Here is a 16,667-nt window from a genome sequence, read left to right on the forward strand (position 1 = left end):
AGAGGTAGAGATAGAAAAGGGGGTGTGGCAGAAGGGGAGGAAGGAGAAAGGGAGGGGAGAGAATCAGAAACATGGCAGATAAATGTATACACGTATAGGCTAGCATACATGTGGAAGATGCACACGATCCATACAAACATAAGATGATACACATGATACATACAGAATTAATAGTGGATAAGATGGGGAGAGAGCATTCAAGTATTGTAGAACAGCTTAGTAATGATAGAATCTAAATGAGCACGCCAAAGTTGATGAACGGAGCGGAAGACGCAGTCATGATTTCTGGAGTTTATTTCAGCGTGGAAACCCCCTCTAAGCTAGTGCTCAGAGAAATGGCCTATCTGATTGTAGAATATGTTGGCAAATATACCATTCAGGCAGGTAGAGTACAGGAGGGGAGGGGAGGGGAGACCACACCCTATAGGCGATGGGAGGAAGGAGAGACAGTGGGTTAGAGGGGTTAACCTATGGGGGCAGGGGAGTGATAACAGAGGACAAAGGGTGATAGCAGGAAGGAGGCTATCTGGGGGGGGTCTCCGTGAGACAGAGAGTACACATCCAAGGGTATGAGTTAAAGATACAAATGATACAAAATAACAGTCCAGTAGCTAGAATTTTGCGGTTCTATCAGTAGGTATACGTATAGTGTGCTCGTAAGGCTACTATTACAAGGGTACATTTACATTTACATTTAGTCATTTAGCAGACGCTTTTGTCCAAAGCGACGTACAAGGGAGAGAACAGTCAAGCTAAGAGCAATAAAAAAGCATGGTGTAACAATAAATACTACTTTACATGAGAATTAGAAAACAACAACCTAGAAAAGAGGAAAAAAGAAGTGCAGGAATGTAACTGCTGAAGTGCAAGTTAAGCGATAGTCAGGTGCCAGTTAGGAGGGGAGGTGCTCTCTGAAGAGTTGGGTCTTCAAAAGCTTCTTGAAGGTAGAGAGGGACGCCCCTGCTCTGGTAGTACTAGGCAGTTCGTTCCACCAACGTGGAACTACAAATGAAAATAGTCTGGATTGCCGTGCTTGCACGGACGGCAGTGCCAAACGACGCTCACTAGACGAGCGCAGCGTCCTGGGTGTAACATTTGCCCTTACAAGAGCATTTAGGTAGGTGGGAGCAGAACCAGTAAGCACTCTGTAGGCAAGCATAAGTGACTTGAACTTAATGCGAGCAGCTACTGGCAGCCAGTGGAGCTCGATGAGTAGCGGGGTGACGTGTGCCCTTTTCGGTTGGTTGAACACCAGACGCGCCGCCGCGTTCTGGATCATCTGTAGTGGTTTCACCACGCAAGCCGGCAGGCCCGTTAGGAGGAGGGTAGGTAGAACAATGAAACTATGTGATGGTGGAAATGATTTACATTGAAGGTAAATAGGCTAACAAAGAGTATGTAGATGTATCATGAGCGGGGTAGAATGAATGCATGACAGTGTGGTGTGGATGGGTAGGTGTAGGCAGAGGGTTTCTGCAAGTAGATCAGGTGGAGAGACTACAGCAGCAAACCCACAGCGGAGATAGTCTAGACTAGGAGGGGAAGAAAAGAGACAAAGTGAGTGGGCAGAGCTCGGGCTGCCTTATATGCGTACATGTACTTAATGGCCATAGTGATGAGGAACAATGTTTGTTGGTATTTGCGGGCAAAGGTTCAGCTTTAAAAAAGAGAAAACTTGGTTAGTAAACATCAATTTGATGAGCAGATAAAGAGCCTAAATTGAGGTAAACAACTAACAGTAGGTAATATGGCCACTTTCTCAGTATTAATGCCTCAGCATGATATGATATAGAGGGAAAGGGAGAGGCTGCCTGAAATCATGAAATAGGAATTTTGTTTATGTTTAGTTTTCTTGAGTTATGTTTGGTTATGGTTGGCTGACATGGTGCATGAACATTTTAGTTATTCAAGGATGGCATGGGCCATGGGTGGTGACAGCCGCAACACGTGCCGCATGCTGTATCTGTAAAGGCCCTTCTTCACAGCACAACAAGTGCTGTCTATAGCCCAATTCTATTCGTTCAAGTTTTTGATGTAGTATGTTGGTGGTGCGTGGGAATTTATCCCATCATTCATCCCATCCCATTAATCCCAAGCTAGTGCACGGGACTATAATGGGAATTTCATTTCATGGGTTCTTCTTTGGCCCATACTACTACACTTCTCCACCAAGTTTCATAAACATTGCTGACAGACAAACATTCCAACCAACAAACAAAGTGCGGAAGACATGACCTCATTGGCAGAGTCTTTTCTAGCTGTAAAGAAGAACAGGCTGTTTTGTTATGCATGAGGTTAAACTGTCCCTAATCAAGATGGCAAGAGATGGAATTCTCTCACCAACCTGTGTGTCAGAGTCTGCAGTGTTTTTTTTTCCTCATGCCCGCCTCCGAGGCACAGCGGAGCCACACAGTGATCAGCCAAAGCTCTGTCTCTATGGGGCAGCTCATTAATAGTGGTAATTATATGGAGACGATAAGGCTCATAAAAGCTGCCTTTGCACACTTCAAAAACATTTCAGATTTATCGGAATTATTACTTGGTGTGGGAGCCTCTGGCTTCTGGAGTGCGTTATCAAACCATGCTGAGCCGACTACTGAGGCTGACTACTAAGGCTGGGAAGCTGGAGAGGCATGGGAGAGGACTGAGTGAGTGAGTGAATGAGTGTGTGAATGAATGTGTGAGTGAGTGAGTGAGTGTGTGAATGAATGAGTGAGTGAGTGAGTGTGTGAATGTGTGAGTGAGTGAGTGTGTGAATGAGTGAGTGAGTGAGTGAGTGAGTGTGTGAGTGAGTGAGTGTGTGAATGAGTGAGTGAGTGAGTGTGTGAGTGAGTGTGTGAATGAGTGAGTGAGTGAGTGTGTGAGTGAGTGAGTGAGTGAGTGAGTGTGTGAATGAGTGAGTGAGTGAATGAGTGAGTGAGTGCATGTGTGAGGGAGTGAGTGAGTGAGTGTGTGAATGAGTGAGTGAGTGAATGAGTGAGTGCATGTGTGAGGGAGTGAGTGAGTGAGTGAGTGAGTGAATGAGTGAGTGAGTGAGTGAGTGAGTGAGTGAGTGAGTGAGTGAGTGTGTGAATGAGTGAGTGAGTGAGTGAGTGAGTGAGTGAGTGAGTGTGTGAGTGAGTGAGTGAGTGAGTGAGTGTGTGAGTGAGTGAGTGAATGAGTGAATGAGTGAGTGCATGTGTGAGGGAGTGAGTGAGTGTGTGAGTGAGTGAGTGAATGAATGAGTGAGTGAGTGAGTGTGTGAGTGTGTGAGTGAGTGTGCAAATGAATGAGTGAGTGAGTGTGTGAGTAAGTGAGTGAGTAAGTGAGTGTGTGAGTGAGTGTGTGAATGAGTGAGTGCATGTGTGAGTGAGTGAGTGAGTGAGTGTGTGAGTGAGTAACTGAGTGTGTGTGTGAGTGAGTAACTGAGTGTGTGTGTGAGTGAGTAACTGAGTGTGTGAGTGAGTGAGTGACTGAGTGTGTGAGTGAGTAACTGAGTGTGTGTGTGAGTGAATAACTGAGTGTGTGTGTGAGTGAGTAACTGAGTGTGTGAGTGAGTGAGTGACTGAGTGTGTGTGTGAGTGAGTGACTGAGTGTGTGAGTGAGTGAGTGACTGAGTGTGTGAGTGAGTGAGTAACTGAGTACGTGACTGAGAGCGCGAGTGAGTGACTGAGTGCTCACAGTGTATCTGCGAGACACAGAGAGGAGAGGAGAGGAGAGGAGAGCAGAAAGACAGAGGTGAAGGGGGCACTGGTGCAGGCAAAAGGCACTGATGCAGTCACACATGGAAAATGTAGGTGAGCAGCAGAAGGGTGAGCAGATCCTGTGAGGGAGCAGGAGAGAGAGAGAGAGAGAAAGAGAGAGACAGAGAAAGAGAGAGAGGGAGAGAAGAAAGAGAAGGGTGGAGAATCAGATCCAGGGTCTAGGCTCTGTGTCTCTCCCACTGTGTTCAGTGGAAGCATGTTTGTCAGTGTGGTGTCTGAGTGGGAAATGCCACACACTGCTGTGCTGTGCGGCCGCCGGGGAGGCCCCCTGAGGTTAACGCGTGCCGACTGCAACCACTGAACCCAACAGGCTGCCACACAAAAGGACTCTCTTTGACCTTGTGATGCGACAGAAATGTGATATTGAGGAAAGGGAAAGCAAGGGAGAGGGGGGGGGGAGGAGGGGGAGAAAGAGACAGAGAGACGTGAAGGTGTAACAGATATGAAAAGGTATATATGATAGAGCTAATAATGAACTATATATTTATACCTATATCTTCCATGACAATATAACATTACAAATGCATTTGATTGTGCTAGAGAAATCGATAGCCAAACTAGCTCTGTAATTTAGCTATAAAGTTGCCAAATATAAAAAAAACTGAAGCACAGAAAAGCTATCTCTTTCCCTGCTTCAATATGAACCCAGTTAAGAGGTGCGGTCCTGACCTTCGATGCTATCTCTGTGGGATATTGATCTGTTTAACAGCTAATTTACAGCTTAGGACCTTGAATGACACTTTAATGCTCATCATTAACTTCCCCCTTCTTGCTTAGTAGAAACAGTATACCTTGGCTTAAAGTTGGTTCATTGATTTTGTTTGGCCAGTGATTTGTGATTTTTATCAGCAGGTCAGCAGCTTATTTGCACACCAATCGCAGTTACGATCTCACCCATGCATGTCATTGTGTTTAGCATCCCTATGATCCATGAGGTAAAACCATGGGGAATGTCTCTTAGAAATGAAACCCTGAGCAAGTCTCGTTATAATAGTTTATAGTAAGTATAGGTATAAGTACACGTAGGACATACAAATTGCTGTCCCGCTGGGTAAATCACACGTGACTCGGCACAAAGACATGAAACATCATACATCCCCCAGAGAAGTGTCACGAGGGAAAGATGAGAGACACATGCATAGTGTTTCACAGCTAGCTATTGGAAGTCAGAGAATAGAACTCTTGAAGAACTGCACAAAGACACAAGGACATATAGAAGGACGTCCACCCTCCTCAGTTTCCAGAGAGACCACTGAAAAGAACACCTGTTAAATGTCATTAGGGATGCCTTTACATTCAGCAGTTCGAGAGTCCCAAAGTTCAAAGCCAGAGCAAGAGCCTACAATTCCCTTCAATGCTCTGGCATTTTTCAAAGAGAGAGACAAGCTCTCGCAATGACATTTATGATAGCCTTTTCTTTTTGGTCAATGCTTTTAAAAAAAAACATATTTCAACAAGACCAAATTTGCATTTGTACTTTGGAGCAGTGGCTGATTTTGCCCAATAGTATCCAAATGATGTGGCCTGATGCTTGCTATACTATACAAAATGGCTGTGCTTTGGACTATCTTTGTGGCGACTTACTCCAGGTGCTGCACATTACATGGAGATACTTTCAGATGACCACAGAGAAATTACTTATAATTTGAATCTCCTTTTCAGAAGCACACAAGGAAACAATCATTTCTTGTTATAACCATGACATTTTGTTGACATTAGATTAGCGAGATTAGTGTCTCTCTTTCTCTGTGTGCTCTCAAAGTACAGCCCAGCCATTCTTTGGTCTGTTTGTGCTGTTGTTGGCTTTAACAACACCAGTAGCACCACCTCCGGTCCAGCTCTCAGTGAAGGAGCCTGGCAGTAGCGTGAGGCTGCAAGAGACTGCGAAGGTGATTGGAAGTGACAAGGGATATGGATTCCAAAATGGGTCAGGCCGTTTGCCGTCGCCTCCCCTCTGAATAATGGATGAGCCTGAGTTGGTCTCTTCTATGTCCATGTCACTGAGGGGATGCATCACAGGCCACTTCCTGTTTGTTTTACTCCAAAAACCTGCCACAACAGCAGCCCTGTCTCCATGCGACTTTGGGCTGTTTCAATGTATGTCTATAGCAGTGCAAACGAGATCGTGAATATTGATACAACTAGGATCAATGGGCAATGATCGGTGATTTTTTTAGGAAGAATTTCTTGCAATTGCCGGAACATATAGGCTAATAAAAGATACTGAGCAAGATATCTTCCAATCATCCTAGTCATGAACCTCAAGCAGTATATGTCTGGATGGCTCCTTATGCCGTGTCATTAATGAAAGCCTTTCTTCAACAAATCCTAGCTGTATTGACAATGCAGAAAACTTTCAATTCAGGAACCTTTCAATGACACGGGCATCTCTGCCTGCCAATTATTCAGCATGTCCCCAGCATACGCTAGTGACCAGGAAAACAGCCATATATGGGCATTCCCATCTGTTCTTTTTCCATTCCATTGTTGACAACCAATAGGGAAAGAGTTTCTAAATGACCTACTGGAGCTGTGCTTTTAGTTAGTTTGAAATATGCCACTATCTGATATGTGAAATATATCAAGGCACTACATATCCACTTTATATCCAAGATTTTGTCAGTACTATTTATCTTTTCTCTCTATATGAAACCTAAAAGAACCTATGCTATAACAGCCATATGACACACAGTATGGTTTTCTCAACTATTTTCTTATCTTTTTGGAAAAGCACAGCTCAGAGTCTTAAACCCAGGGTCAGTTTTCCTTAAGTGACTGACTAACAGACTGTCGGTCAAATACCTGAAAAGCAGAGATAAGTTCAGCTGACTACCTGAGAGGAAATAATATTTAAATATATACATCCAACACTAGCGGTAATGTTGCACTGATGATAATATTTCATCCCCTCAGGTGGCTTTAGGGGTTTTTGAATCAGTCTTTCCCTTTCCAAATAAATAGTAAATTAAAGACTAAACCACATTACACCCAGTGGAGTAAGTGTGTGTGTGTGCATGTGCATGTGTGTGTGTGTGTTTGAGTGTGTATGAGTGTGTTTAAAGAGTAGACACAGAGTCGTTATCTGTGACAGAGCAGAGAAGTGCTGCATTCCTCGGTGTGTTCCCTTGGTGATGGCAGGCACGAGAGTGACGGCGGGCGGACGGGCGGGCAGCGTGTGGTCCTCTGCAGACGTGTGCGGGAACAAGATCCAATAGAGGCTGCTTAAATGTTTTGTCTTCGTTTTATTGATTTCTCTCACTTGCTCCTGCCTTTTTTTTTATCTCCCTCTCTCACAATTCAGTCAAGGACAGGTCCTTGGGTGAAGTCAATCGGCCTCTCAAGTCTACTGTGTAATGCTGACAGCATCCGTTGTAGAACAATGATTTATAATTGACTGAACTTATTTTGACACAGAGCTAAAAGATCAGCTAAATGAAAATGCAGTTTTTCTTGAACTTGGCAACGGATATAAGTTAACCTTGGATCCCCTTCATATTGCATATTTGTCATGCTAAATATTAAGCATGCACAATCCAAAATATTAAGTATGCACAATGCAAAATGTATGTATGCACAATAATACTAAACAGATTAAAAAAGCATTTCATGTATTTAATGTTCAGCCTTCCTTTCACGAGTGAGAGAAATTGTTAAATGTTGCAGCTTTAAGTGTCCATACAGCCCCAGATGAAAATCTCTCATATACATGTGTGGAATCAGCATTTTCTTATAGCTCCTAATTAATGAGATACTTGCCTTGTCATTTTTCACACGGATTTATTTTTCCATATCAAACATCTCTATTTACACTGTAATTGCATCAGGAAAACTAATCCAAACTAAGCCTATACATAATGAACCAGTGCAGAGGACTCCTCAGACAACTTTTCCTCTCACAGAGAAATAAAGCTCTCGTAATGACGACCTAAATCAAGAGTTACTACAAGTGGGTGTTTAGATGGGTACTGGACTCCACTCTGCCTAGAAGTAGTTAAAACTGTGTTGTTATCTGTTTTTAATCTCAGAATTGTGTTGAAGTACTGTAATGCAGAGATAGCCTGATGGCACAATGACAGCTGGCAGCCTGTCAAAATGTTTGGGCATAGTAGTTGATTTTGTGTTTGAGTGTGTGTGTGTGTGACAGACAAGGTGGCAGAGAGAGAGGGAGGGGAAAAAGAGAGGGAGTGAAAGAAAGAGGAGAGAGGGGGGGGAGGAGGAGGGAGGGAGGCAGGGAGAGAGTGTGTACGTGTGAGTGTGTGTGCTGGTTGGTGGCCATCATTCCTAACATGACCAGCTGCCCTGTGAAGCAAACACTATCATCAGGCAGTCCATCTGATCTCATGTCTCTAGCCATTCAACAGCCTTTCGATCCGGCAATCAGATGATCACAATCCAAGGCCACGGTGAGATTGCCAGTGCTTCTGCCCCTCAGTCCACACATTAAGGCAAGGAGAGGGGAATGGAAAGATCTAAAACTATGGTCAAAGACCATCCAGAGATGGAGTGGCAATGACAGATAACTAGATAGATAGATAGTGTGTGAGCGTGTGTGAGAGACAAAAGAGAGCGTGTGTGAGAGACAGAAGAGTGCTTCTGCTCCTCAGTCCACACATTAAGGCAAGGAGAGGGGAATGGAAAGATCTAAAACTGGTCAAAGACCATCCAGAGTTGGAGTGGCAATGACAGATAACTAGATAGATATATAGATAGTGTGTGTGAGTGTGTGTGTGAGAGAGACATAGAGAGAGAGAGACAGAGAGAGAGAGAGAGAGAGACAGAGAGAGAGGCGAAGCCTATCTTCCATTACCTTGTCTTGCCGCATTAATAGTTTTGTCATGCACTTGTGCACTCTGGTGTTGATGGCACTCCAGGGTGTCTTTGGAGAACACGGGCAGGTTTCACAGGGCCAATCACTGAACACGGACAGGTTTCACAGGGCCAATCACTGAAGCAGGTTTCACAGGGCCAATCACTGAAGCAGGTTTCACAGGGCCAATCACTGAAGCAGGTTTCACAGGGCCAATCACTGAAGGAGGTTTCACAGGGCCAATCACTGAACACGGGCAGGTTTCACAGGGCCAATCACTGAAGCAGGTTTCACAGGGCCAATCACTGAACACGGACAGGTTTCACAGGGCCAATCACTGAAGCAGGTTTAACAGGGCCAATCACTGAAGGAGGTTTCACAGGGCCAATCACTGAAGCAGGTTTCACAGGGCCAATCACTGAAGCAGGTTTCACGGGGCCAATCACTGAAGCAGGTTTCACAGGGCCAATCACTGAAGCCAAGTTACAGTAACATGTACATGACTGTCAGAGGTGCAAATAGGGGCCAGGCAACATATAGATGCAGCATATAGGGGCGCCACAAACAAGGCTGACTGCTGTCAGTTTTTTATTGCACAAACGACTCACTGCAACACACACGTGTTATATATGTAGGCAACACAGGACACACACACCAGAGGTGTAAAAAGTACTGAAATGTTGTACTCAAGTAAAAGTACCATTACTTTGATGAAATTTTACTTAAGTACAAGTAAAATTGCCCATCTAAAAATCTACTCAAGTAAAAGTAAAAAGTAGTTAATTTAAAATGTACTTTAAGTAAAAGTTACTTAGTTACTTTCAACAACTTGATCGGGGCCGCTCCTATATAGTGCAAAAAAGGACAAGGGGTCATAAATCCAATACAAAAACTAGTTATTTTTAATTAAAGGAAATCTTTAGAAATATAAGTGCAATGACATTAAACATATCAAACATTAAACTGTCAACACAACATTTAAGAACTTTTAGGAATAAAAAAAGTTAAAATGCCGCGGCCCCACTGTATATTTAAACTTTGGTTACTTTACTTGTGTCCACCTTTAGAGCATTAGTCTACAAACTTCTTGTTGAGTTTGAGCAGCAGCTGATTTTCAAGGTGTGTAGAGTTCATCCGGGCTCGCTTTGCAGTGAACAGCAATCCAGCACAGCCGAAGAGTCATTCGCAGGCGGCCGAGGCAGGTAGGCCAGTATTGAGTTTCAGGGACAGTTTTTTTATATTCTGAAAGGAGTTCAGCAGATCCATATTGACTGAGACACAGGCTAGGTTCACTTGTAACTCCCCTGTACCTTCTGGACTTCATTAAGGAAAATAAATCATCTTCATCTGATGAATGTTGTCCAACTTGCTTCAGCCTCTACCATCCGGTCAAGATGTTGTCTGACATAGACTAGACCTGTAGAATGACAAACAACATTTCTGACAATTAAGTATTGAGCTGTCATCAAGAGTGCATCTTAACACAGAAATAGCTATAAATAGCTACTTGAGATGATTTAGATGGTCATTATTTTCTATTTCTACATGCATCACAATTCATAATCCTAAATTCTTGCTAACCGAGACCCCTGAGCATGAACATGAAAGACGTGCACGTTGCAAAGCCACCACTTATTGTTATCAATATCTGACTAAACATCGTGATAAATTCGAGATAGATATACACATTGACATTGACTTGTCCAACTGTCTGACAACGATGGTGTGCGCATTCACATCGTTCCTGTTTCAGGGCATGGGAGGCAGCCAAATGATTAGCCTAACATCATAAAATATATTTATGCGGTGTATCTTATTGCTGATGACTGATCTGCAGTTTTTAACACAATATGAGAGACTCACTGAACATAATAATGCTGTACTTACCAACACATGCTTGCGCAGATTTGAAGATTAATTTTTATAAGCAGAAAGTTCTGTCTGGCGGGGCAGGCACAGCTTTATATAGCTGTTGCCTCTTTTAGGTTGGAAGGCAAACTGCTTGCTGAGATGTGGACACGGGGTTTCTTCATCTTCTTCAATATTAACTTGCGGAAAGTTCGGTGCTTCAGCTTGTTGGTCGTCCGCAGCTTGTTGGTAGTCCACACTATCATCTTCCTCCATCTCTATCGCTCGTGACCAGTGGTGGAGGAGGTACTGAAGTTTAGTACTTAAGTAAAAGTACAAGTACCCAGGAAAATAAAAGTAAAAGTAAAAGTAGAAGTACTACATCAACAATCCTACTTAAGTAAAAGTAAAAAGGACTTACTTTTAAATTTACTTTAAGTATTAAAAGTAAAAGTACTCACGCAATGGGTTGTCTCTCAATGTCTAGGCTGTGCCATTTTGATAAAGAAATAGCTACTGGTAATAAATGCCTCTACAGATGTCACTACTAGTAATAATTATAAGCAACAACATTTGTTAATTGGAAAGGTTGGTGTACTTATTGTGCCTACCATCTGTAATACTGTTCACACTACTATATCTTACAATTCTGCGGATGACAAGTTATCTACCAGGGATTATTTGCAAAGTTAATACCATTAAGCCAAACCAATAAAGACACCATGTGATATCTTTAAATCTTTTATTTAATTGTAAACGTGTAAAAAAGGGAAACATGGAACATGAAAAACAAATGTAATTGTAAGACTGGACAGAACAAGGCACGCTAGCTTGACATAGCTAACCTACCAGCTTTATCTTACCACTACGTTAAATATATAATGAAGATACAATCATGTTTTTTGATGCTATTGCTGTATGTCAACATGCATTTCGCTAGATAACATTATAATATCATGTCAGTAAACGAATTAAATACATATATCAATATTCAAAAGTCAGGGACATCAACTTAGCATAGCAATCACTCTGCTTACCTTGATATGCTACTTTAAATTTGAGGGCGAATTATTGAAGGCTAGCAACTCCTTTTGTTTGAGGGAGACAGGAACCGCATTGAAACCTCCAGGAGTCATTCTTGGGGCCTTTGAACTCGAACATATCTTTTAAATAGGGCCAAGGGTGGCTCATATCAGAGGGCTCAGTTCAGGCCGACTCTGGATCCATGTTGAATAGGCAGTAGTCAGGCTGTCTGTTGAATGTTCAGGTATAACATGCAAAGCTACCTCTAGTGCTGCTGCCAAACGCGCACGCTGATATCATTGGATAGAGCCACCTGATTGGTTTAAACTTCCAAAACAGCAACGCAATCCATAGTTTTGTGTAGGCAACATTTTGGCGAAACGGTGTTCATAAAATGTAACGAATAACAACACATATTGTAGAAATGTAGCGGAGTAAAAGTATAGATAATAGCTAAACAATGTAATGGAGTAAAAGTAAAAAGTATGCACTATTATTGTAAATAACCCCATATAAGGGCTATTATTTTGAGTTGATTGCCTGCTTTGGATTTGCCATATTGATCTTTAATGTGTGCCTAAATGATGATGTATTGTTTGAAGAATTGATTGAGGTTTATGCCACCTTATCTCTTATAGATAATTAGGACTTTTATTTTGACTAGGTAAAAAGGTATCGCAGATTTCGTTATACGTTAATGTGAACTTGTCAGTACGGTAATTTTAGTTACGGATGGATGCACATGCATATATTTGAAAAGTTTAATGGTTTAATGGACCCGTATGAAGCCAAAGCTCTTACGGTGGTGACAAGGTGGTGATATTTTGCCAGTTTATTGAATGTATAAAGAAGAAAGAAGAAAATAAAAGAGTAATTTCACCAGCAATAAGTTTCACGCCACTAAATATACGGGGATCCGTTACAATTATTTTTACTTAAGTAAAGTACAGATACGTAAAAATGTACTGAAGTACAGTAACGAAGTAAAAATACTTCGTTACATTCCACCACTGGTGTAGATACTGCAGACCTGTGATGTCTGGATCAGAACCCACTGACATGTGGTGTAAATACTGCAGACCTGTGATGTCTGAAATCAGCGCCAGCACTGGGCCACCTCTGTCCCAGAACCACTTGCTGCCTGCTGTGGCTGTGAAAAAAAGTATCGACCGTCTGTCCGTCCGTCTGTGTCTGTGTGACTCATGTTCTCTAAGGACTTCCGAACGATTTAGATAAGCACACACAGTTCGTAGCCTACTTTATGGGGAAATTACTACAACTAGGCCCATTCATGTTAAGTCTATTGATGACACAGGCCTCGTTTAGCGCCTGAGATTATCCAGTGAAACTAATTGAATAGTTGATGTGACTGAGTTATCATTGGGCTGGCGTCTAATTTGACCTGTTCAGCTGTTAACTCAATGAAATTGGTGAGTATTTAAGTAAGTAAGACCAGCTGCGTCTGATAAACTGACAAGGAGTTACGCGATATCGTTGGTCTGACATCAATTTATGTTAATTGGGAATAACTCGCTTTGTATTTATACCCAACTGAAAGGGCCGCGAGACAAGCGTTTGGGCAGCTCCCTGTTTATGAAAGAAAATTCTAAAATGAGGCTTAAACCAAACAGCGATGTTGTTTTACTTTTATGTCTTGGCTTTCTTTGTTGTAGCCAAATATGCTGTGTAAGCCTCGAAATCACGCGAAGACAAGAGAGACACGGAGAGGAAAAAACCGATGATGTTCGAGTGGGTACCATAATGTTCGGCAGAGATATTTCTGATTTTGGCCCAGTGAAAAATGAGGATGGCTTTAACATCCAAGCCGACGCTGCTGAGCTGGTTGGTGGACAAGATGTCACTGATGACTCCAGTTCTTCTAAGGCAGCCTGGGCTAGTATGCGACCAACTGTGTTATGTACTAAGGACCTCATGAAGTTCTCTGCACAAGGCCCAGGATCCTCTTCACTTCAGCTAGACAGAGGTAAAGGGCTTATATTGGATAGTTTTAAAATATTGGGCTTCAGCCGACTGCTCGTTTTTGGTGCTGAAATATATTTTCAACAACTCACCAGGCCCTTGCTGTTATCAGCTACTCACTGACTACACTAATGCAAAGGCTTGCCAGATTCAGCAGACTAACCATTTCTGTTCCTTCCTTGTGTGTGGGGTTGGGTCATTGTAAACTCTGGGAGAGAACCTGAGGACTTGGTGTCTTTGTCAGCAGGAGGAACACCGCTCAAGCTAAACCAGCTGCCGCAGGACTGTGGCTACTCTGTGTACAGGACCGTACTGGGCTTTGTGTTTCTCATCCCCTATGATGGTCGTGATGTTATAAATCAGGTAGGCGTTGTCATTTTTAATTATAGGAGTCACTAGAAAGTGACTTAAATACAAAAGGTGTTTGAGTAAATGCGTTCATGGCACCCATAATGCATTTGCATTTTTTTCTACCAGCTATGGAAGTTTAAAAACGAATAATAATAATAATCCATGTAAGCTTGTTGTTGGATCTGCTGCTGACCATTGGGGTGCCCTAAATATTAAATTATGAAATATCACACATACTAAAAATGTAGCTTACAAAATTCTTAAATGTAATAACCAAACCCCAACAACATGCAAGCTACTTGAAATGGAAACAAAGGCCCTATATATTGTCTTACAGGCTATATAGGAGTTTATTAGTCAATTGAAGGTGATTAATTGGATTTGGCTACTCTAAAATGTCCTGAGGGTGTTCTGTCACTTTAAGACACTGTTGATCTCTCTTTACATTCTGTGATTTGGATCATAAGTGAATAAGTGCTAGCCTAACACCAAGCCCTCCTGCTTTTCAAACATTAGCATCTATAGCCTGTACTTTGGTGAATGACCCCTCAGAGGAGATGCTAATGTTTGAACAAAAGCAGGAAGGTTTGGTGCTAGGCTAGCCTTTAACACAGTATTTTGCATGCATGAGGTGGGTGATTTCCGTCTTAGAATAAGCCACATTCACTAACTTAATTGCTGGATGCTTAGCCATCTGCCCCATTCTGGGCCTATGACACGAGTTGTATTCCATTATAAGGTGTTTTGCTTAACAGGCTCTACCTCGACCAAGATGTGTTAACTGTTGTGTGCATGGTGTAAACTCATTTTCCTGTAGCCTGGTTAATGTTGACCTCTGTTCTCTTACCTTTTGACTCTAACCTTTTTGTAAATTGATCGCAGTAGCCTATTCACTTGGCTAATTTGTTGGAAACAAACCACAGGGGTGGAGGCACCGTACTACAGTGTTTTGGTGTGTGTTCATTATAATTGTAATGGGGGGGGGGGTTATATATGATGGCGAGATCAGCCAACCATCACACTCAGTGCCTTACATATAGCCTGTTGTGTGCATGTACATGCCCACTGGGTGTACATGGCTTCTGAACCAGAATTGGTCCAGGAGATGATGCCAAAAAGACCCTGAAGTTAATCTTTAGCATTCCAACTCATGTAGGACTTCGTTGTTGTGTGTAGTTGTTTTAAAAACTGGGCATGACTTATTTTTTTAATGGTATTTATTTATTCTCCCTCCAGGGTGGCAACCATTTGCTCCAGATGTTATGGCAAGGTAATCCAGTAACCCTTTCTTGCCCTATGTCAACCCAAGCCTCTCAATCTCCTATGGATCGACCACTTATCCATCCATCAGCTCCCACTACTGAAGCTCCATCTACTGGGATACAACCCAGGATGCAAAACCCAGGATCCACTGCCTCTAAGCTTCCCCCACAAGATCAACAGCATCAGCATCAGAAGCAGCATCAGAAGCAGCATCAGCATCAGAAGCAGCAGCAGCAGCAGCAGCAGCAGCAGCAGCAGCAGCAGCAGCAGCAGCAGCAGCAGCAACAGTTGAAGCAGCAGCAGCAGCAGCAGCAACAGCAACAGTTGAAGCAGCAGCAGCAGCAGCAGCAAGAATTGATGCACTCTTACTTTATGTACCCCGGATACAGAAACCCTTTCATGCCAGTAAAGGCTCCCCCTCAAACTGCTGCAGCTCCCACTACTGAAGCGCCAACTACCACAGAAGCAACTTCATCCACTTCCTCTAAGCTTCCCCCACAAGATCAACAGCAGCAGCAACAGTTGCAGCAGCAGCAACAGTTGAAGCAGCAGCAGCAGCAGCAGCAAGAATTGATGCACTCTTACTTTATGTACCCCGGATACAGAAACCCTTTCATGCCAGTAAAGGCTCCCCCTCAAACTGCTGCAGCTCCCACTACTGAAGCGCCAACTACCACAGAAGCAACTTCATCCACTTCCTCTAAGCTTCCCCCACAAGATCAGCAGCAACAGTTGATGCACTCTGACTTTGTGTACCCTGGATACAGAAACCCTTTCATGCCAGTGAAGGCTCCCCCTCAAACTACTGCAGCTCCCACTACCACAGAAGCAACTTCATCCACTGCCTCTAAGCTTCCCCCACAAGATCAGCAGCAACAGTTGATGCACTCTGACTTTGTGTACCCAGGGTACTCTAACCCTTTCATGCCAGTGATGGCTCCCTACCAAACTACTGAAGCTCCAACTACAGAAGCAACTTCATCCACTGCCTCTAAGCTTCCCCCACAAGATCAACAGCAGCAGCAGTTGCAGCAGCAGCAGCAGCAGCAGCAGCATCATCAGCAGCATCATCAGCAGCATCATCAGCAGCATCAGCATCAGCAGCAGCAGCAGCAACAGTTGAAACAGCAGCAGCAGCAGCAGCAGCAGCAAGAATTGATGCACTCTTACTTCATGTACCCCGGATACAGAAACCCTTTCATGCCAGTAAATGCCGCCAGTAAATTTCCCACCACCCATTCCAGCTAAGGCTCCAGCATCCACTGCTGCTCCAACGACCACTCCATCAGAACTCCCAACCGTCTGCCCTCACAGAAAATTAGAGTCTGCAGGAGATTTCTAACTACAATGAACCCCTCAAACCTTTTTTTGTCAAGTTCCTTTATCCCTCTGATCTCGACCAACCGAAGGCCAAGACCAAATCTTGGACTCGGGTGTTCTCACAGAAGGGGAACACGCCCGTTAGTCCCACATGACATGCTGGCTACATTTCCTTTTAATAAATGTCTCCAGACCAAGAGCAATTAAGAGGAGACTTCAGTTTTCTGAATTTGTGTTTTTCTTTTATACCAGGAACCATGTGGTCACCAGGATGTGGAAGCAACCCTCAATATGCAACTTTGTGGCAATAAATACAATTGTTTTAAGCAGCT

The 16,667-nt window shown here is 43.2% G+C and overlaps 1 long non-coding RNA gene across 2 annotated transcripts; it reads left to right on the forward strand.

Annotated features, from left to right (window-relative positions):
• The first annotated feature begins 12,902 nt into the window (after positions 1–12,902).
• Positions 12,903–16,667, forward strand: LOC116221378. 2 transcript variants are annotated; one of them, XR_004164092.2, is made up of 3 exons: positions 12,903–13,405; positions 13,646–13,764; positions 16,588–16,667. It is a non-coding gene; the product is annotated as an uncharacterized LOC116221378 (long non-coding RNA). The 2 variants fall into 2 exon arrangements; XR_004164091.1 differs by lacking the exon at positions 16,588–16,667 and adding an exon at positions 14,989–15,204 and having other exon boundaries at positions 12,908–13,405.

Source organism: Clupea harengus, chromosome 8 (genome assembly GCF_900700415.2).
Source record: "Clupea harengus chromosome 8, Ch_v2.0.2, whole genome shotgun sequence".
NCBI lineage: Eukaryota > Metazoa > Chordata > Actinopteri > Clupeiformes > Clupeidae > Clupea > Clupea harengus.